Raw genomic sequence first — 22,048 nt, 5'->3', positions numbered from 1 at the left:
TTTTATGTTTTTTTGTGCCAGTAAAAATAAATTAAAGCAGGGAGTGGTGGCTTATGCCTGTAATCTTGGCTACTCAGGAGGCTGACATCTGAGTATCAAGGTTCAAAGTCAGCCCAGCACAAAAGGACCTGAGACTCTTATCTCCAATTAATTTCTAGAAAATGGGAAGTGGGTCTTGGCTCAAGGGTAGAGTGATAGCCTTGAACTGAGGAACTCAGGGACAGCACCCAGGCCAAGTTCAAGCCCTATAAACCACAATATATAAACAAACAAACAAACAAATAAATTATAAAAATCATCATGTCAGCCCGGCAATTTGGCCTAGTGGTAAGAGTGCTTGCCTAGCATGCACAAAGACCCAGGTTTGATTCCTCGGTACCACATCCATACAAAAAAGCTGGAAGTGGGGGTGTGGCTCAAGTGGTAGAACTCCAGCCTTGATAAAGCCCACCCAACAACAGTGCTCAGGCCCTGAGTTCAGTCCCCATGACTGGCAAAAAAAAAAAAAAATCACCATGTCAGCATCTACTAAATGTCTAGGATCAAGAGGAGTGCTGTGTGATTCCATAGGTGTGGCTGGGAGTTGGGAGGTGTGATGTTGGCTACTTCTTACAGATGTTAAGGCAGGTTTCCTGCTCCTGGACTTCTGGCTAACTTTCATAGTCCTGATGTATTCCTTCAGGCTTATGTATGAGTTCTGATGGCCTGAAAGATGATTTGTATTCAGCATTTGTTCTGATTTGTATGCAATGAACAAAAAGGAATGACTGGAGCAAAAAGCATTTAAAATTCTTTGCAACTGCAGTGTCTGATACCCTAGGATATGCTCATAAACAAGATATTATCTATCAGTCAATGTGTCTTCATCCTTTGGCAACAGTTTAATAGATGGATGATACAACACTTCAGAATTTTCTGAATCAGCACCATCAATGTTGAACCCGTGACATTTGTGTGAAAGTTATTCTATAGGATCTTGCCAGCAAGCACAAAACCATTGAGGACAAATGATGAACATGAAATAAGGAAAGAACAGACAACAAAAATCACAGAAATAATTTTTTTCAATGACTGGTTTCAGGGGTTTGAGAAAAAGTGCAAGTTACCATATAAACAGAGCTGCTGCCTACAGAGCAGAAAGGGGTATTGATTAGGAAAGAGACATCTGTGGTCTGTGACACCAGCGGTCTTGTGACAACAACTGCTTGTGCTCTAGAGTAGATCTTCCCTTGGAATAGGGCAGACACAGCTAAAGATGACCAAAGTTGGGGCCTAGGACAATGTGCTGAGATTCTGGCAGCCTTGCTCCATTATGGAAATGAGCCCCTAAGATCCTCTTCAGTGTAGACAACCAGGAGCTTCCTCCTCACAGCACATCTTTCCTCACCAACCCTGGTGGAACTGAGTCTCAGCCTTTATTTAATACTGATCAGATCGTGACACAGTTTAAGAAATCCAAAATAAAGTGAAACCTCAGGCTCCTTGTTCATGGTTTGATGGACATTTCAAGAAGGAAGTTCTGTTGGTTCACACCTGTAATACTAGTTACTCAAGGAGGCTGAGATTTGCAGATTCCAATTTGAAGTTAGCCAGGGCAGGAATGTTCTTTGAGACTCTGATCTCCACAAAAGAAGCCAGAAATGGAGCTGTGCTTAGTGGTAGAGCACTAACCTTGAGTGAAAAAGCTGGACAGTGCCCAGGCCCTGAGTTAATTAATAACTGCAAGCTAAGCTCTGGCAGCTCATGCCTACAAATCTGGATGCTCAGAAGACAGTTCTGATGATCCTGGCTTAAAGTCAACCCAGGCAGGAAAGTCCATGAGACTCTTATTTCCAACAAACCATCCACAAGTTCAAGTGGTTCAGCTCCAGACTTGAGTGAAAAAATGAAAGAATGTGTAGTGGATTAAGAAAGTGTTAAAAAACAAATAAGGGCAAAGCCAAATTCGAATATAAACATAATATTTGTCTATCACTTTGTTTTTGCAATATGTATCTATAGGCTACTCCTTTCATTTAGTTATTTGTGTGTGTGTGTGTGTGTGTGTGTGTGTGCATGTGTGTGTGTGTGTGTGTGTGTTTTAACTTGAGTTTTAATTTAGCTGCCTGATTTCTAGGCACGAGACCACACCCCGGACCTCCTTTATTTGCTACTACACATGAAGGTATAAGTTGCATGCTCCTAAGTAAGGCATGGTTGCTGCTTTTGGATAGTCTGGTGTAGAAAAGACAAATATTTGTTGAAGCTAATTCAAACAATGTAAGAAACAGGCAGAGACTTTTCCAGAAGATTTAGTATAGGTTAGTTTACCTGTAGCCTTGCACGTCCTCATGCCTATCTGTTTCTACACTAGGTCAAGGTGTATCTATTGCAGACTCAGAGATCCCTGAGATCCCCAGCAGCCCTTACTACCTGCTTAAGCCATTCCCTGAACCATTTAGCAAGGTGCCATTGCTCTATCACCAAGAGTCCCATGAGGAAGCTTCATTTGAGTCTGTATTTATTCTCTTGTCACATCTAATCCTATTTCTTTGTGCTGGGAACCTCATAGTGAATACTGAGTTGAATGTTTGCTGTTATTCTCAGGGCCAAGCTTTGAGCAGGATTGTACTATCTCATCTGACTTGAATGACACTCTCAGCAGATGAGCTCTTACCATTAGCACCCACAGTCTTCTTCCTTTCTCTCATTTATGCACAAATCCACCCTTATTTTCCATTTTCCTCTTAAAAATGATGACATATGTTGTCACCTTTGGCCCTCCATGCTCTGTTACTCAGAATAAAGAACAAACTAATTTAAATGCAGTCTCATGTGAACAAATGAGAGACATATATTCTTCTTCTTCTTTCAAGGCATTATTCTCTGACAATCTCAAAGAGCAAGGCTCATATTTTTGACCATCACACTACATTAGTTCATTTAATAACTTCGTGTCTCAGTTTCTTAACCTATAGGTGAGGATTTCAATAATGAACTTCAGGAGATTTTTTGCATTGTGAATGTGCCTACTGTGGTAGTTTACACCTATACATCCTTATTATCATTGTTATTGCTAATGAACAATGGAATACTCATAGGCCTTAACTGTATTGGTACTCACAGCCCGATTTGAGAGAATGTGTAGACAAGTTCTACCGTGTTTATAGGGTGAAGTTTTAGATCTTGTTTCTGATTCCTGCATGAGGCTAGGAAGGGCAAGACAGGTGTAATATGAAAGCAGCAATTCTCCTGTGGCACTTGGGATACTCCTGTTTGTCATGACAAAGGTAACTGTCTACAGAGAAATTACATGAGAGCAGCTCAATGAGCAGTCTGTTGTGGCTGAAGTGATAAATTGGAGAGAGATGTGGCAGGAAGTTCAATCTGGAATGAAGAAGGCACACTGACAAGGGCATAGCCGACAAAATTAGTGCCATATTTCCAGGTCCTCACCAATAGAATCCCAGTGTGAATCTCAAATGTCCCTAGCTCTATGGATCACCCATCCCTGTGACCCCCAGGCTTGGCTAGAGCACAAACATGAAAGGCTTGCTGTGAGGAAAAAGTCAATTTGGAAAGATTCTATCATATTCTCAGGGCAAGAATGACTACTACCTTTATTTTAGAGAAAATAGCAAAAAAGTGATCAGAGTTTTAGCACAAAACTTCAAAGCAAGTGAAGTAAAAGTATCAGTCTTCATTTCAAGTGTGTGTGTGTGTGTGTGTGTGTGTGTGTGTGTAAGAAATAACAGGAATAAATTCAGGGCCTAGTACTCATAAGGCAGGCATTCTTCCATTTGAGCCATACTTCCAGCTTGTTCTGCTTTGGTTATTTTTGTAGTCCTTCACATTGTGAAGGCCAGGAGGCCTGCCCTGTCACCATCCTAATTGTAGTTCCCAGTGTCACTGGGAAGAACCAGCTGTTTGATGAGTTTTCCAAGACTGTTCTAAAAGTGGGATTCCTTCATCTGAATGTCCCTTGAGGCTAGGTTTACAGGTCTAAGCCACTTCCCTTGGCTTTGATCATTTTAATTTTGGATACTGAGCAATTGCTGTTCGTCAGTTGCAGTTCAGTGAACCTTCCATTCTTTTGTCCTATGAAAAATTGCTTCTGAATGTATTAGAATTTATAAGTTGTTTTCAGGCTGCATGAAAACTGTGAATGACTTTGACCTTGTCTCATATTCTAGTGCTGGGACTATGGCAGTACTTAGTCAATAGTCACAGAATAAATAATCGGATTCTGTAGCACTTTACTCTATGACATCAGCATAAAAACTATGCATGCACATTTTTAGCTCCTTCTGTGTTTCTAGTATCAGGGAGGGCAAAAAGTATTTGCTTCTCAACCTTTGGGAGGGAAAGAAAAAAAGAGACAGAAGGAGGGAGCAGAGAGAAGAAAGGAAGAAGAATATAGGTCAGAGGCAAGGAATAATGGGAGGAAAGTGGGAAATAAGAACAGGAGAGAGGAGAGAGAGGCATGGAGAAAAGGAAGAATAGTAGGAGGTATGGAATGAGGAGAGGAGGAAAGTAGAAGATAAGGAAAAGGAAGGAGCTAAAGAAAGAGAAAAGTAATAAAACATTAAGTAGTACAGGAAGAATGAGAGCATTTCATTGAGGCACTTAAAGTTACTGTAGAATTACACTGGATTGTATACATTGTCTCTCCAAAGGGATAATCACATTTAAAACTGACAAGGAGAGGTGAGGATGACATGTGTTCCAAGATGAGTGGCAGGTAATCCTGAGGCCCAATGGAGGAGTGTGTAGTTATGTGTTTAAGCATCTCGAGCAGGATAAGGGTGAGGCCAGTGTAGTTGACAAGGAGTTAGTTGGATCATGTGGCAAGTGATTGTAAATGAGTCGGGGCATGTAGGAGCCGAGGGATTCAATGCCTGTGGGTCAAATGTTTGATCTACTCCAAATATTCACGTGTGGAATAAGTGTGGGTGCTCATTCATGGGTGAAAGGATAAAGGAGATGTGTTATATATACATATAGAGCCACAAGGAAGGATGAGTCCCTGTCATGTGTAATACTGTGGATGGATCTATATCCAGTAAAATTAACCAACAAAGATCTCTAGCATAGATTTTCTCTTTTATATATAGAAACTAAAAACCAGGTGACTTGAATGTAAGACTAGGGATTGCTAGTGAGTAGGAGGAGTGAAAAATGAGAGGCTGGATTTGACTAGCAGACATTCCATACTTGCACTGAACTAGCAATGTGAATCTCACTAGTGGGAAAAATGAATGTATGCTAATCAAAACTATAATGAAAGAATGACTTTTTAAAATGCTGGGTGTGTTTGGGAGAATGAGTCACCAGAATTTTCTAATCAATTACTCCTGTCTCATAAATGTAAAAAATTTATTTCCTTGTTTGACTAACCAGCTGCAAAGGTGTGAAAAGAAATCAGTGATATTGGTAGTTCTCCAAAGTTCTGTTTATCTGGATTGAGGGTTACCAAGCATCTTTACCTGGCACCCCATAATATGAAAGTCACAATGACCAATTAGTGAATTAGTTGACTTTTCAAATACTGCTTATGTTCCCTCCACCAGATAATCAGTTTAAAAATTTGAAAAGAAGTTAACAACACAAACCCAAATGACTATAGGAAGTTATGTATTGATTGTTATTAATGGCCAAATTCCATTGGTAAACATAGAAAATGATGAGTTTACTCATAACTGTGATGCCATACATATATGTGTGAATGTATTATATTTGTTTTTGGTTTGGGTTTTTTTTTTGCCAGTCCTGGGCTTGAGCTCAGGGCCTGAGCACTGTCCTTGGACTTTCTCAAGGCTAGCGCTCTACCACTTGAGCCTCAGCACCACTTCCGGCTTTTTTCTATGTATGTGGTACCAAGGAATCGAACCCGGATCTTCGTGCATGCTAGGCAAATGAATGTATTATATTTGTACAGGATAGTATGTGTGTGAATATTCTAAACTAAATAATCTGGATAGCAAGATACTTATGTTAGCCAATAAGATATCTGATGCTGTGACAAGTTATTAAATGTAACAGTTTCAAGGAGGGAATTTCTTTTTAGTTCATAGTTTCATAAGTTCCAGTCCAGGGTTACCTGGGTCAGCTATTTCTGGGGGGAGGCAGAACACCATGACAGGGTTAGGAAGCCAAAAAAAAAAAAAAACAGAGGAAAGAACAGAGGCAAGGTACATTCTCCAAGGGCATGCCGTGAATGGCCACTGACCTTACGCCCCAATTTCTGAAGTTCTAGCATGTCCCAATGGTGGCATTGACTGGGGAGCGTGGCTTGAACATGGGCTTTGGGGGGACATTGGAAATCTACCCCAGTAATATTGAAAGTTTTCGTGCAAGCTTTTTAAAGTTCTCAAATGGATAATGTTATTATTGACACTGACTATATTACCTACCTACTTAATTGTTCTTATTTCACTGTGGTGTAAGAAGCCAATGCAAAGTATTAGTGAAAACTTTAGAGTTTGCCATCATTCACATTGTGTTTAATATAGTCATTATTTTTTTATTCTGTAGAGGATAATAAGAGAATAAAACAAAAAGACAGTTGAGACAATATTCTCTTCTCTTTTGTTGATAAATCTAGCTGACTTTTAAAGCGAATACTCTAAATTAGATTCTTCTGTTTCTAAACAGTTTGGTTCTAAATTGGCAGCCATCACAACCAGAAAAGGTAAAAAAAATGCTAATGTTTTCTTAGTTTTTTTTTCTTTCTTGTTAAATGACAGTACTTAAGTAGCATTTATGATGCATGGATGATATATTTTAAGATCCTGCCCATCTCAGCCAGCCCCCATGGCCAATAGTATGCTCTAGAGTATGGAAAACAAATCTGATATTAGTCTGACCTTTTCTGCTTTCTCTTCTTGTGGGGTCCTTTTTTTTTCCTTTTATTTTCTCAGCAGTACAGAAGTTGGAACTTAAGATGTAGTGCTCACTAGACTAGTATTCTACAGGCGAGCCACATGAATCACCTTTTTTATACTGGTTATTTTTGAGACAGGTTTGCATCTTACCTAAGGATTGCACCTGAACAGTGGTCTTCTTCTTCATCCTCCTTGCCCTAGCTGAGATGACAGGCATATTTTACTGCTCCCACCTATCAGTTCAGAAAGATTGTGGTGTATCTGCTCAGACTGGCCTGTCTTCACATTCTCAGGATCCCAGGTAGCTAGGATTCCAACATGAACCACCAGTATGCAAATCTGGGAGCCTTTTTAATATAATTATTTGTCTTCCTCCTTGTCTTTTACTGTGATTCTTCAATAGTTTTTGGTTTTTCTCATTTTTTTCTATATGTGTTTGCATCTCTCCTGCACACACATTCAGGATTTTTTCCCCCATCACTTCAGGCTTGTTCTTTCTATAAGTTTTTTTTTCTTTTTAAGTTGAGTCTTAACCAGTTGGAAAACTTCAATACTATTTACTTTTGGTAGCACTTGACATTTAATCATTTGAAAAAGAAACAACAGCTCCGATTCAGTTCAACCCATAGGAAAGGTATCAGGAGAAAGAGTTTAAACATATCCTATTAACTTTATTACCTAGACCACATGTTATAGGCTTTCACTGCTTATAGCTGAATGGGGGCACCCAAAGAATAATAAATTCCATGAGAGATTAGAACATGTTCATCTTGACACTTTTGGATCTTCACTGTTTAGAAATATTATCTTCAATAAGTAAAAGCAGAGAAATATATTATGTTTAAACTAAAAATAGTTGTGGGAGTTCAGGCATTGGTTTGATGATTAATCTGCATGCATTGATGGAAAGATTGGAAAAGCTAGAGGAGTGTCATTAAAGGCGTGACACTGATCAAGATGCATTGAACTCATTGTCGAGTTGAATTGACACCTCTTTGTGTAGCTACCTGATGGCAATACATTTTTTCTTATAGAGATTAAGATGATATATGACATGATTCTTAATTTCAAGCCGCAGAATGTTACTTTGATTGGAGTAAATAGAATGGTATAGAAAAGGCATTATTTCGGAGACATGTCCTGAACACAAACCAAGGAATCTCTAAAGGGGTGGAAATGCCAGTGTTAGTGCCACCTAGTGGAAGGAAGGGAGTATAGAACACAGGATGGGTGAATGTGATTGAATAACTTCAGGCAGAGGACAAGGATCTTCAGGAGCATTGTAGAATGGGGGCATTCCTTGTGCTGGATTCCTTTCAGTTCTGATGTTGTAGCTCGGATGAATGGTCCTTATTCTTGTGGTGTGCCTTCTCACTAGGGAAAGGACAAATTCTGAAAAAATAATAAAAATTGATACTAAAAATAATAAAATACTAAAAATGTGCTTTGCTGCTGGGCACTGTGGCTCAAACCTGTAATCCTAGCTACTCGGGAGGCTAAGATCTGAGGATCGTGGCTAGAAACCCAGCCTGGGCAAGAAAGCCTGTGAGATTCTTATCCCCAACTAACTAGCTAAAAGCTGTCAGTAAAACTGTGTCTCAAATTGTAAAGCATTAGCATTAGGCCAAAAAGTTCAGAGACAAGGCCCAGGCCCTGAGTTCAAGCCTTAGCATAGGCACACACAAAATGGAAATTCACTTTTTCTTAAAGGCAAATTATCTCCAGTTTGATTCAATGAATCTAGCTTCCTTTATTTTTCTTATTGTTTTCTGTATCTGGGAAGTTCTATATGGATTGGGGCAGACATAAAACTTTTGCATTCATATTTAAACATAAAATCTGACTAGGAATTTTGGATGAATCTAATAATTTATCTACTTCCTCAACATCTACTGACAAATTGTTATGGAAGTAAGACAACTACATAGGGTTAGTAGAGTGAACTAAGAAATATAGTCGTCTCTCCAATAGCTTGCAATATATTGAAGAAAACTTATATGGACAACTAACTGTTGAAATTATGGTGCAAAAAATTGACATTGGGCCGGGAGTTTGGTAGACTGCTTGCTTAGCATGCACGAAGACTTGGGTTCAATTCCTCAGTACCACATGCATAGAAAAAAAACAGAAGTGGTGCAGTGTTTCAAGTGGCAGCATGCTAGCCTTGAGGAAAAAGCCAAAGGACAGTGCTCAGCCCCCGAGTTCAAGCCGCAGGATTGGCAAAGAAATTGACAATTTGGTTACCATGTTCTGGATTCTTTTGCTCGTTCCTCTCTTTGCTGCAATAAGACATGCCATAACTCAATTAAGCCTAATTAGCCCATGGTTCTGATCTCTAAAATACAAGGTTGTTATGAAGTTACAATTAATAAGGATTAAATTAATTACAGTGTGCAAAGTGCCTATTAGAGTGCCTGTCAAAAAATATACATGAAATCATTTTGTGTTTTTTAAGTTCTTATTTATGTGTTCTTGTTTGTTTTTTTTATTTTTTTAAATAGTTGTTGATTCCGAAATGAAGGAATGAATAATTCTGGCTGTGAGGATTAGCGACAGCATTTATACTCCCCTGAGGGATGCACAGTGAAGAGGCAGAAAATTAGATGGCAAAGCCTGCATTTATGGCAGGGTAGATACGAGTTGCAGTAGAATTTGTGAGCCTGCTTCAGGCTGGGTAGCTCTGGGAATGAGTCTGGTAGATGGACAGAGGAATTTATTCCTTATTCTGCATCTTCTGTAAGATGACGCAGGGGATGTCACTGTCCAACGTAATTTTAGGAAAATCAGTTGATTAGAAAATGAATTACAGCATTAGGATGATGGGCATCATATTGGTCAGGAAGCTACTGAAACAGAGATAATGGATTCAATTAGAATTAGACAAGTGTGCAAGCAATATACGGAAGGGTGTATCCAAGGATATGATGGTCAAGGAATTAGCAAGAATTGAAAGTAACACAGGGAAAATGAGTCATCTCAAAATGTCTTATATGGGAGACTGAAGACCTTGTGAAAATAAAGAATATAACACAGGGTAGTCTTTGGGAGGAAAGGTGAATTTATTTTTGATGCAGTTTAAGAGTTATTTACCAGTAAGTCCTGAGATGGACATAGATGGCAAGAAGTTAGAGTCTTGAACTGGAAACAGGAAACAAAATCAAGGTTGGAGTTTCATACTTGAGAACTATGGATTCACATAAAAGATTAAATGAGAAAGTGTGAGATGAGGAGAATTACAGACAGAACAGTCTTGGCCAATGCTCGCATTTCAACAGCGGGAAAAAGTCTAAACTACTCAGTGGTTCAGGAGATGGGAAGAAATTCAGGTAAGACCAGAGTCATGGAAGCCAAAAGAGAGGGAGTTTTAGAAAGAGAAATGTGGTTTTCTACATAATGTCTTCAAGCTGTGCTTTGGAACAACTGAAAGACATGTTGCTCTTAGTTTCCAGATAAGGAAAAGTATAACCCAAGGAATTCAATCAGAGCATCTCCATTAGAGCTGGAATTAGAATTTGAGTTGCCTGAATTCAAGTGAGCTGTCAGTCCAAAAGATTTTCCAAATGATGAAATTATGGTATGCTGGTTGCCCGACAACCTAATGGGCTCTTCATTAAATTCATTAAAGGCATAAACAATTCCTTCTTCTTTTTTTTTTAAACTTGGTTGCTTTATTTTGTATTTTTTTAAGTTCACAAAAAGCTTTACAATAGCTGCTTTTTCTCTGTTGATCATCAAGGCTTTATGGTAAGACAATAAATGTTTTGTCACATCGGTTGGGCATTACTCAAAATCAATAGACAATCTACAAATAAGAACATACAGCAAAATACACTGTCTAGAACACATCTGTATATATCTATCCTAAATTAAACTTTAAAAAGGGATTTAAAGAACAGAAACCAAATAAGCTGTTTAACACTGACAACTCTAGCAGAATGCTGCTAATGCCAAGCTATATGCAGCTTTAAATGCTTATGTCTAAACTTAAATATATTAGCAAAACACTATTTTCAATAAAACAAACAGCTCCTTAGTCTATTACAGTATCTCAAATTTTACTTTTAAACTTGTAAAACCATCTTGATTAAAGGAACTGAATTCTGGAAGTAGACTTCTTTTAAGAGAAAGAAAAAACACTGGGAGGATTAAATAAAATCAACATCAGTGTCTTCTTGATCTTTCTAAAGTCAGCAACACCACTGTTCACATTGAAGAACAGCAGGGATAATATATGGGACTTTTACTGGGCCTATACTTTATAAATGCTGGAAAAGTCAAGAAGTTAGATTTCAAAGACAGGAAAATTTAGGTGGCTTAAGAAAACTTATGTGGCCTTCATCAAGCTTTTAAATTTGTAAAATGGCATAAAACATACTTTGAAGCACCCATTGTAAGTTCCATTAAAATTATTTATGCTGCTATTTCCACTTTCAATATAATCTTTAGGTACTTTTAGATGATATCAATAAAGGGCATAAAAATAATGTCAGAACTGACATGAGTATATGTTGGAAATGGAAAAAGGATGGGAGGATAATGCAATTGGGCAGTAATAACAGACATGATTGCTAAAGTTTCATACTAACTAATGCTACAGAATTATATATTTTGGCTCAATGCACAGGACTGCTGAAAATGGCCAGGAAATAAGTGTAATATTCTAATGGTCCCAGTTAGATTTTTAACTAACCCTTGATGTGGTTGGCTCATTCATGAAGAACTGGGACATATAGACTCCTTGCTAGCTTACTAATTCTCCTTTGTTTCATCCAAGAACACTTGAAGGTTAAAGGACATCTAAAAAGTGACCAGAACAAAATATTCAGATTATAGAGTAGTAAAAGAATAATTTGCAAATGATTTAATTATGAGCATGTGATCATATTTTTTCAAGTATGGGCCTATGGAAATGTAAAACTCCAATGCTCCCATTATGTGAAGTTTTCTCTTCAGAAAGGCATTTGAGGCATGACATCTTTAAAATACTTACCTTTCATCTCAAATTGCTCTTTTAGTCTTACTGTATGATACTTGTAGAAGGAATTATTTATTTGGAAAAAATATTTTAAGGTGTGTTTTAGAGGTTTTAATATTTTTGTTGTTGTTGCTGAATGAGAACTGTTCTCAAAGCAAGTATTCATTAAGATACCAGGGTACTGTCTATTAGGATGGTACTCTCCACCTGCTAAAGGCCTAACAAAAGAGTCAGGTTAAAATAATAACAATAATAATAATAATAATCACACCTCAAAATGCTGACAGTTTTCACATGGCAATCTCCATTACAAGTATGCAAAAGACTACACACGTTTAAATGGAATGATCTCTACTTATAAATTACACTCACATGACCAAACAAATCACCACATGCTGTGGAAGATAGTAGAACAGGAGTAAGTATAAAAGACTGCTCTCCAGGACTGCTTTATCAAAGCTCAGCAAAATAACCATCTTTTTTTTGGGGGGGGGGTGGGTGGGAGAGGGTGGAGGGTGGAGGGGTGGTAGAGTCAGGGAATATGAACTAGCTGGCTTTGTATTTAGAAAAAAATTCTAATCAAAACAGTTGTTTTAGATGTTTAAATTGGAAATGTGGCCAAATAAGTATCTCTTTATAACAAAAGTTCTATACATTATGGATTTACACAAATCCAGAAGGGGAGGAGGGAAGGTGGTTACATCTAGAAACATTTCTTTATTTTGCCTGAACACTAATTCTTCTAAAAAGGTTCTCCAAAATCTTGAGCAGAATTATCATATTCTGCAATGAAAATCTTTAGTTCTTCAACACACCGCTCGCCTATTTCATATAAATTCTGCCTCAGTGCAAACTGTATTGACTGTTCTAATGATCTTTTTCAATCAGCATTTTCACCACCATCCCAAAAGTTTCACAGTCTTGCCGGTAAACCTGCTCAATATCTTTGGTTTTTGATGCTATTGCTTTAGAGCGACTGTCTAGCTGACTGTCTTCAAATAATTCTGTCCCATCTGTTGTATTCGACTCAGGTTCTTCGGGCTAGTCAATTAATAATGGTGCAGCAGGTATAGTCTCAAACTCAGAAATTTAAGGCAAGTTACTCTCATCGGACTTCTCTAACTTTTCCGCAGCCCACTTGCTTGCAGCCTCAGCCAGTTCCTTTTTGGTTAACCTAGTGGGTTTAACACCTTTGATGAAGGAACTGCTGAAGAGCTTGAAGGTGAAGTGTCTCGTGATGTTTTCAAAGACTGAGCAGATCTCTCTTTACTTCTATGCTGAGACTGGTGGAATGAGTATAACTTGCTCCCTTCTGGAGAGTAGCCCCTGCTGCTGACACTGGAGCCAGACCTGCTGTGTGGAGAGTCCTTTCGACCACCGGGTGATTCTCTGAAAAATGGAGGCTCCCTTTTATGGGAAGAACGGTCCCGTGAATAATGGGAAGAGTAGAAACTTTTCCTTCTAAAGCCATCTCTTGTGTCCCTCATGGTTGCTGAAGAGTAGACAGGAAAGCAATAAGAACCTCTTTTTTTTTTTTTGGTCAGTCATGGGGCTTGAACTCAGAGCCCAGGAGATGTCCCTGAGCTTTTTTGCTCACAGCTAGTGTTCTACCACTTTGAGCCACAACACCACTTCCAGTTTTCTAGTGGTTAATTGGAGAGAAGAGTCTCATGAATTTTTCTACTTGGACTGGATTTGAACCATGATTTTCAGATACCAGCCTCCTGAGTAGCTTGTATTCTAGACATGAGCCACCAGCTCCCAACTCAAACTTTTCATCCTTTCTTCTGAAGTAAAAATATTCATATTCATTATCATTAGTAGCTGGTAGGATAAATCTCTTTTTGATAAAAGGGAGAAATTCTCTGATATGAAATTGTGTGCAAATGGCACTACAGTATAGAAGACAAAATGTAAATGGTTTAACTTAGAAAAAAAAGATGAATTTTAAGGATATAAACATTTTATAATGATCATCAATCATTTTCCAAAACCTACCTCAGTTCCCAAAATCTGTTCTCTTAACAATTTTATTAAGAGTAAATAAATATTAAAGCTGAATTACTAGGTAGGGCTGCTAATATCTTCAGCCTTTGATATATTTTGCTAGATTTTTTTTCTGAAGAGTTAGAGTTGCATTTATCAACCAAATAAAAGACTGCCATTTCTCTCAATGCTTGACCCTCTCTTTTTCACCCCTTCTCCCTTTTTTCCCTCTCATCTTTTTTTTTTGTGGGGGGAGGAGGGGATCATGGGTCTAGAACTGGGCCTGGGTGCTGTCCCTGAGTTCTTCAGCTCAAGGCTACCACCCTACCCTGATCCAAGCCCCACTTCCTGTTTTCTAGTGGTTAATTGGAGAGAAGAGTCACCTGGTCTTTAGTGCCCGAGTTGGCTTTGAACCTTGATCCTCAGATCTTAGCCTTCTGAGTAGCTAGGATATAGGCATGAGCCACTGTGCCCCTCTCTCCTTCCTTTTTTAATTGGAAGCTAGATATTAATCAATTCTTTTCCATATCATCATGAACCACATGTATATCCTTGTGTTGTAGTGTTCAAATTCTTGTCATTTGCCAAATTTAAAATGTTGTATTCTTTACAGTTAAAATATTAGTTTGTAAAACTATTATTTGCATCAAAATTTCTCATTTTTGCCTGACATATTTTTAATTGACAAAGGAGATAAAATTTGAAAATATTCTTCTTAGAATATCTTATGTCAATTCAAAGTTTGAAAATTTATTGCCTCTGAAGAGGTTTCCTTTATAAATAACTTAACCTTTGCAATGGTGATTCATATTTTCTGAAGTTTATTTTTTATTTCTCACAAAATGAAAATTTAAGCTGGATTTAAGTATGCTATAGATCAGTCTGGCTTGAGATTCAAGATATTCAGTTAGAAACCCACAATATTAATCTAATGTACTTTAATTTCTTAATTCATTGACATAAATCACACTCTAAAAGGTGACTTGGATGTAATAAAAATAATTAATGCGGCTCAACTGAACAAGTTACTTGACTATTACGTCACCACCCCTACTATAAAATAGACACCCTTTCTCTTTCCTGTGATTTTTTTAGTTTCATTGGTAAATAAGAACATTAAAATGTTTTTGATCTTAAGATTCATCTTTTTTCAAAATTAAGACATTTATATTTTGTCTTCAATACTGTAATACTATGTGTACAAAATTTCATGTCAGATAATTTCTCCTTCATAGAAAGGAGATTTATCCTACCAGCTAAAAGACAATCAAATGTTGAACTGGAAGCTAATGGTTCGTGCCTGTAATCCTATCTGGGATATTGATAATTACTATCTTGTATCCTTTTCATTTAATATGATTAGTTTGAGATTTGCCAATCTTATTGGTGATTTCCCCTAAGCATCAAACTTTTGTTTATTTAATTGATTGGTTTTTTATGTTCAGATACATTGAGTACAATTTATTTAATTTCTTTTCATTGTTTTGATTTAAACTTCTTATTTTTTTTCTTCCTCTCATCCTGCTCCTTTTCATTCTTCCATTCTTCTTCATGCTCCTCCTTTAACTCATGTTCTTTCTCTTCTGCTTTTCTCTTTCACCTGATCCTCCTCCACTCTTTTAAACTTTTTTTCCCCCGTGTGTGGAGGGAGGGGGGCAGTCATGAAGCTTGAACTCGACCTGGGCACTGTATCTGTGCTCTTCAGTTCAAGGCTGCCGCCCTAACCTTGAGCCAAGCCCCACTTCCCATTTACTAGAGGTTAATTGGAGATAAGAGTTGCAGGTCCTTTTGTGCCTGGGCTGGCTTTGAACCTTGATCCTCAGATCTCAGCCTGCTGAGTAGGTAGGATTACAGGTGTGAACCATCACGCCCGGCTGCTCTCACACTTTTTTTTCTCAGATATTTTTTATTGTAATTAATAGAAGGGTTATATGATATTTGCCAGATAGAAGGTGCATTAATTCACATACATTGATAACCTTTCACATGTCTTAAGTTTGCCTTTTCTTGTATGACTGTGTACAAACTCATATACATTTTATAGATTATTTAAGAAAAATATACAGGAAAAAAATAACTCTATCTGATTTTCCTCTTTATGTACTTTAGAACCCAGATCACTTCAAAATGCACCTCTGTGATATTTTCTTCACCTTTATTCTGCTTAGTACTTTCAACTCAACAGCTATGATCTTGACCAAATTTCTACTAATTGCCCTCCCCCAATGACAAATCCATTCTCCTATATCTCATTGTATTTCTCAGGGAGTATGAAAATCTGCTGCATTTGATCTGTCTGTAAGATACTCTCAGATTTACTGCATCACTTTTCCTAGCAACCCCAATGGGCTATTCTGTCCTTAGTGATGATCTTTAAACAAATAAACTAATGGATATAATTTTGTAGCTATTCTTCCAAAGATTGACTTGGTAATGTATGTCTTTCTTGGCACTTAATAATTGTGGGGTCATGATCTGAGCTCGTCAATCAATACTTCTTTTTCAGAACTCTTCACTCAACACATTCTTTTGCTGATTGATTTATCAGACCTTATCACCTTGAGCACATAAGTAATCTGGAAATGGACTAAAGAACATTCATTATTCTTTGCCTTTTCTGGTATATACTCCCTCTCTCTGTTACTTGATAATGATTTGCCCTGCTTCTGGAATGCATAGCTAGATTCTCCAATGGGTGTTTTCCATCCCAATGTCTTTCTATCTGCTTCTCCCGGGTGCTATTGTTACCTAATTGTTGACTCTTTTCTGGCAATACACATACACATTCTTTCTTCTGAAGGTGCCTAAGGGATGACGTTCATTGATGTGCTTGCGAATGGTTCTATGCAGAAAGAAAATACAGTAGGGCTTAATATACCACATACTACTCCTGATATTCTTGCCTTTCTTATCTCCTCTCTTCTTCCTTCATTTCAGATGGGAATGGATAGGAAGACTGGTTGAATTCATGGAATCATTCCCGAACTTATTTTAACTTTTTCTTTCTGGAGAATGACATTTTCTTTTGGGAGATTTTTATTACCATATATAGATTTCCTTTTCCATGCATGTCTATGATGTTGAATCAAGGAGTCACCGTAGCTAGAATAAGATTTATTGCACTTTGAGTGCCTGTAGGGCCTTTGGGTTAATCAGAGTGGACCAGATCAGAAAGAGCCTATCTGTTGAGATGGAGCAAATGGCGACAGAGCAGAGTATAACAGAAAAAAGTTGCCATAGATAACCACATCCAGATTATACTGCAATCAACAAATCAGAGGGACAATGAATAGTAGTAGTTTCTAGCAAAAGTAAATAGTGTAATGGGATATTTTGGTGCATGAATAAAATCTAAGGACTGAGATACTACTGGAAAATGGTCGGCTTCATTGTCCAGGCAAGAAGGCATAGGAAATGGTAATTGAGTGATTTCCAATGGGAAGAAGAATTTGGCTTTAGGTTCTTGACAAGTGATCAGGAAATTCATGGCAGGATCCAGACCTAAAAGAAGGCCAGCAAAATAAACCCCATGAATGGAAGCCAAAGCTTGTATGGGCACTTTTCATTGCATATTCCAAAAGACATTTATGAGAACATAAGTACTTTGTTAGGCAGATACTTCATTTTGAAAAATGTACATTCATAAGACCTGGAATAACTGAGTATGAGTCATGAATGCTCTGCAGATCCAACTTTCAGAACAGACAATATCAGTATGAGACTAGCAAGGGTGCTCTATGCTCACCAACAAGAGTGGGAAATATATTTCAGTACAATATCATCGATAGCCTTGGATCTGTGATGATTGCACTGCGTGCATTATTTCATTCAGGTCTCTCAATTGCATTTTGATGTGCTTTCTCATCTCCATTATTGTAGCTGAAAAAGACCGATCAGTACAGCTGTGACAAATGGAGTCCTATGTGTTGTTCTTTGGATCTCAGAGGGACCTTCACTATTTACAACAGAAAGGGTCAGGATACAAATGTCTTGGTCCCTTCTCCTGAGGTAGAACAGATGGTTACTGAGGTGAATCTACTACTGGAGGTGAACACCGCTTCTCAGTTTTTAAAAATGACTAAGCCCAACTCTTAAAGTTACAGTGAGACTGAACAGGAGCAAGAATGCCAACCCAGCCCACTTTTGAATCACTTTCTGGGGGCAAAGTTAGAACCCCAACTTGTTCTGCATCATGAGGCCATTGGCTGTCATTGTGATGTACTAATGCGTCCTAGTCTGCTAAAATGTAGACTAGTATTTTCTCCCCATTGTATAATCTTAGAACAAAACACTACCTGAATTTTATTTTTTTTAACTTTTAAATGTTATTTCATTGTTGAGCTGATGTACAGAGGGGTTACAGTCACATTCATCAAGCACTACCTGAATTTTTTTTTGCAGTTAATATTTTGAGTTTTTTAATTTTTTTTGTTTACCATATATTTTTTATTGTAATTAATAGAAGGGTTACAGTATACTCACCAGATAGAAGGTGCATTACTTCACAAACATTGGTACCCTTTCTCATGTCTTGGTCCCCATTTCCCTCTCCCCACCCCCACCCTTCATCTTGTTTTCCCCCCTTCCCTATCCTATTTCAAATAACCAAATACACATATATACAATATATCAGATAACAAAGTGAGATACTGTAACAATATGAGATAACCAAGGGACAGCAAAAGAGATGAGAGATAACATAGTACATTAAGGACAACAATCACTCATTATATGGCTTTTGTTTCTATATCCTGGAGGTCCTTTCATTTAGTATCACACTATTTGGCCTTATGTATCTAGGTTTTGTTCCATTGTAAATTTCTGCTGAATTTTAATGCTATGTACTATCATTGCTCTGTGCTGTGTTGGCCCTATACCATTATACTATAATTAGTAAGACTACTAGCATCTCTAAAGTTTTATTCTGATCAATCTGTTAAGGCTGAGGAACAAAATTATTGCAATAGCTGCCTATATTGACTATTTTATAATGGGGTCTGTGATAGGTTATTTATATGTTTTATCTCATTCAACTCTTAGTATTCCTAGGCAGAGATATTTCTTTTTTTAAAAAAAATCTCTGGAAACTATTTATAAAGCAAGTTAAAAGTTCCCAGCAAAACTGAGTACAAAATTGAGTATGTGTTATAAAAAGCATCTACCTGAGCAGATTATAGGATTGCTTAGGGACAGGAAGTGAACCTTATTATTCTGTGACTATCAGAGTCCCCCATATGAGTATGATTTATATATATATATTCTTCAAATATTCTGTCATTAAAGCTGAATCATCCTAACGGCACACTAATGGAAGCTGTTGTCAAAGTACTCCCTAGGACTCAACAGCCTATGAGGTCAAACTTTGATAGGATTTTGTGGAGAATTGTGTGAATCACTTCACTTTCCTTATACAGTCATTGTGTTGAGAAAAAGTGTAGGTCACATAGTTTCCCTCTGAATTACATGGTAAAAGTGATATGGAGGGAGATTAATATGCTGTAAATGTAATGAACAGGGAAAATGCCTTTGGAGTTGTTTTATAGTGGGGATGCTCTGTACCCATCTACAGTACTTCACTGAATTGCTGGCTGCCTTTTGCCAGGATGTGTACGCCCAATGATAATCTCTCACTACATCTCAGAAAAAGTTCATCAGCGATGCCTAACAATGGCTGATGAATGAGTGATTCAGTCACACCAGCAACCAAAGTTTTTGAAAATATCATAAACAAAGAACATTTGTTATATTCTACAACTTTATTGTGAATGGATCTGGCATATTCCCACCTTCTTAGAGCTTTCTTGTTCTCTAATGGATTCTCTTCCAACACCCTCTGTAGCCTACTCCTGGGTATGAACTTTCACCTTTCTCTACTGCATTGTGGTTCTGATCTACTTTCTGTCTAAAGGTTCTTGAATTGATATAGAGGTCCAATGTCTATCTTAGTCCCTAAAGCATGTGTGTAAAAATATGTGTAGACTCGTAAGCTTTCAGCCATATCCTGGTCTCCCCCAATGGATGGGCTCTCTTGGTAAGTTATCATGTGATAGTGAGCAAAGTAGCTGACAGTAAGGCAAGTTCCATGCAGAAGACTGATAGCTACAGTGACAACTGATCACACTGTAGTGACTAACAGAAATCCAGTTACTGTCTTCGAGTTATAATATCAAACTTCTGGAGAATCTCATATGCTAGGAATTTATAATGGAAGACAAGAATATTTTTGTTGCCTCCCTTTGAATATTGTGTGTCAATTGAAGTCTAGAAGCAAATGGAAAACATTTCCCCTATATGACATCCAAAGGAATCATTCCACCCTTCTGGGGGTTAACTGGTCCTGGACTTGAACTCAGGGCCTAGGTGCTGTCTTTGAGATTTTCTCTTCAAGGCTAGTGCTCTACATTTCTACTTCAGTTACATAGCTACTTCTGGCTTTTGTGTGATTATTTAGAAAGAAGAATTTCAAGGATTTTCTTGCCTGGCTGGCTTCAAACTGTGATTGATGCTCAAATTTCATGTCTTAAGTAAGTAGCTAGGATTAGAGGTATGAACCACTGGGGTCCAGAAATAATCTCCTTTAAAATGTCCACCACAGGCTCACAGACTGCACAAAAGAACACTTAAAAATGTGGATGATATGGAAAGAATTACCCTACTGAAATGATTTTAAGTTAAGTCTGAGTTTCATAGCTCAGGCTGGCCTCAAACTGACAATCCTTCTGCCTCCATTTCTTGAGTACTTAGAACATAGGCATCTACCACCAAACCCAGCATTTTTTTCACCAACCTTCTGAAAATAGTTCAGTATTGTACTACCATTTATTCCTAGCTGAATCCTAATGTATAAGGTGAACCTAAGTAATAACTCCACCTAACAGAGTTCAGGATTAATGAAAATACTTCACATCCCATTGTCTGGTAAGTGGTATGGTTCAGTGGAGATCTTAAGAATTACCACTATCTGAGTGACCCACGTGATATACTGAGTTCTCACTTGTGTAAATGGCTTATTCCAAATCTGGGTATCTATGGGGAATTGAAATCTCAACTTTTCTCAAAGTTGCACTTTGGGCAAAATAAAGATTTAGAGTCCTGAAGTATTTTTGCTGTTGTCTGTGTTTGCAGTATACAGAAATTGCTCTGATGCAGTATAATGAAAGTAGTAGTGCCTGTCCTTGTCTGATTTTTTTCAATGTTCTCAGTATATATGCTTTATTCACGGTTTTGAGGAAAACTTGGAATGCTGTCTAGTGATCCCATTAAAAATGTTGGAAATGTGGCTGAGAGTTTTGCCTAGTGGTAGAGTGTTTGCCTAGCAAGCACAAAGACCCGGATTCAATTCCTTGATACTATCTACATAGAAAAATCTGGAAGTGATGCTGTGGATCAAGTGGTAGAACTCTAGCCTTGAGAAAAGCCCAAGGACAGTGCTCAGGCCCTGAGTTCAAGCCCCATGACTGGCAAAAATAAAATAAAATAAAATGTTGGGAATGTCCTCAAACTCTTCATACAAAAGAGCTGTGAACTTGTAGCTTGCATTAGTTTTCAGTCAGTAAACCTCAATGTTGAACGAAAGTTGCACCAACTCCTATTGATCATAAAATCAACACATTTTGGGATAATTTATGCTTTCTTATTGGTCAAATATGAATCAGCATGCATTCAGATTAAAGCTGATTCATTTAGAATATGAGTAGATGTGACTGAGTGTGGTTTAGAAGACTCTAAATGTGGGCTTCATAACTGGATGTTCTAAGACAAGTCTTCAGGATTTTTTACTGGGGAACGAAGGCAGTGTCTGGGTGACAAGTTCAAGATGCAAAGTTTGGAAGTGTTCAGATTCCCATTGAAAGTGTGAGGTAATCTAAACCCAAATAATCACATTTTCTACTACTATTCAACTTTATATTCTTCCCATAGACATTATCATAAAAGTTGGTGGTAAAATTCCTAAGCTATGTTTATATCCATTTGAATATTTTTTAGAAACCTATGATTTCACGTACTAGGCCTCTTTGTATAGAAGAGGAAAGAAAGTTTCAGACATTTGAATATCCAAAACATGATAAAGAAGGGACTAGTGAAGAGATCAGAAGATGGAGTTCTTAGACTGTGGCACAAGTCCTAGCTCTTCACTTTTAGCAATGAGTGACTTTGGAAGTGAATTGAAACTGCTATGCCTCAGGTTACACGTAAGAAGAAACATAAACAGCAGTATCCATCA

The 22,048-nt window shown here is 37.7% G+C and overlaps 1 protein-coding gene and 1 pseudogene across 5 annotated transcripts in view; one reads left to right on the top strand and one right to left on the bottom strand.

Moving 5' to 3' along the window:
* Positions 1 to 22,048, top strand: part of Rgs7 (regulator of G protein signaling 7) — a 371,280-nt gene that overhangs the window by 121,985 nt on the left and 227,247 nt on the right. The gene's annotated exons all lie outside the window — the stretch shown is intronic.
* Positions 12,581 to 13,325, bottom strand: LOC150057591 (periphilin-1 pseudogene; annotated as a pseudogene).

This window comes from Megascapheus bottae, chromosome 10, assembly GCF_031878675.1.
Source record: "Megascapheus bottae isolate mThoBot1 chromosome 10, mThoBot2.hap1, whole genome shotgun sequence".
Lineage (NCBI taxonomy): Eukaryota > Metazoa > Chordata > Mammalia > Rodentia > Geomyidae > Megascapheus > Megascapheus bottae.
Note: the sequence above shows the minus strand (reverse complement) of the source record. Positions and strands in the feature narration are given on the sequence as shown.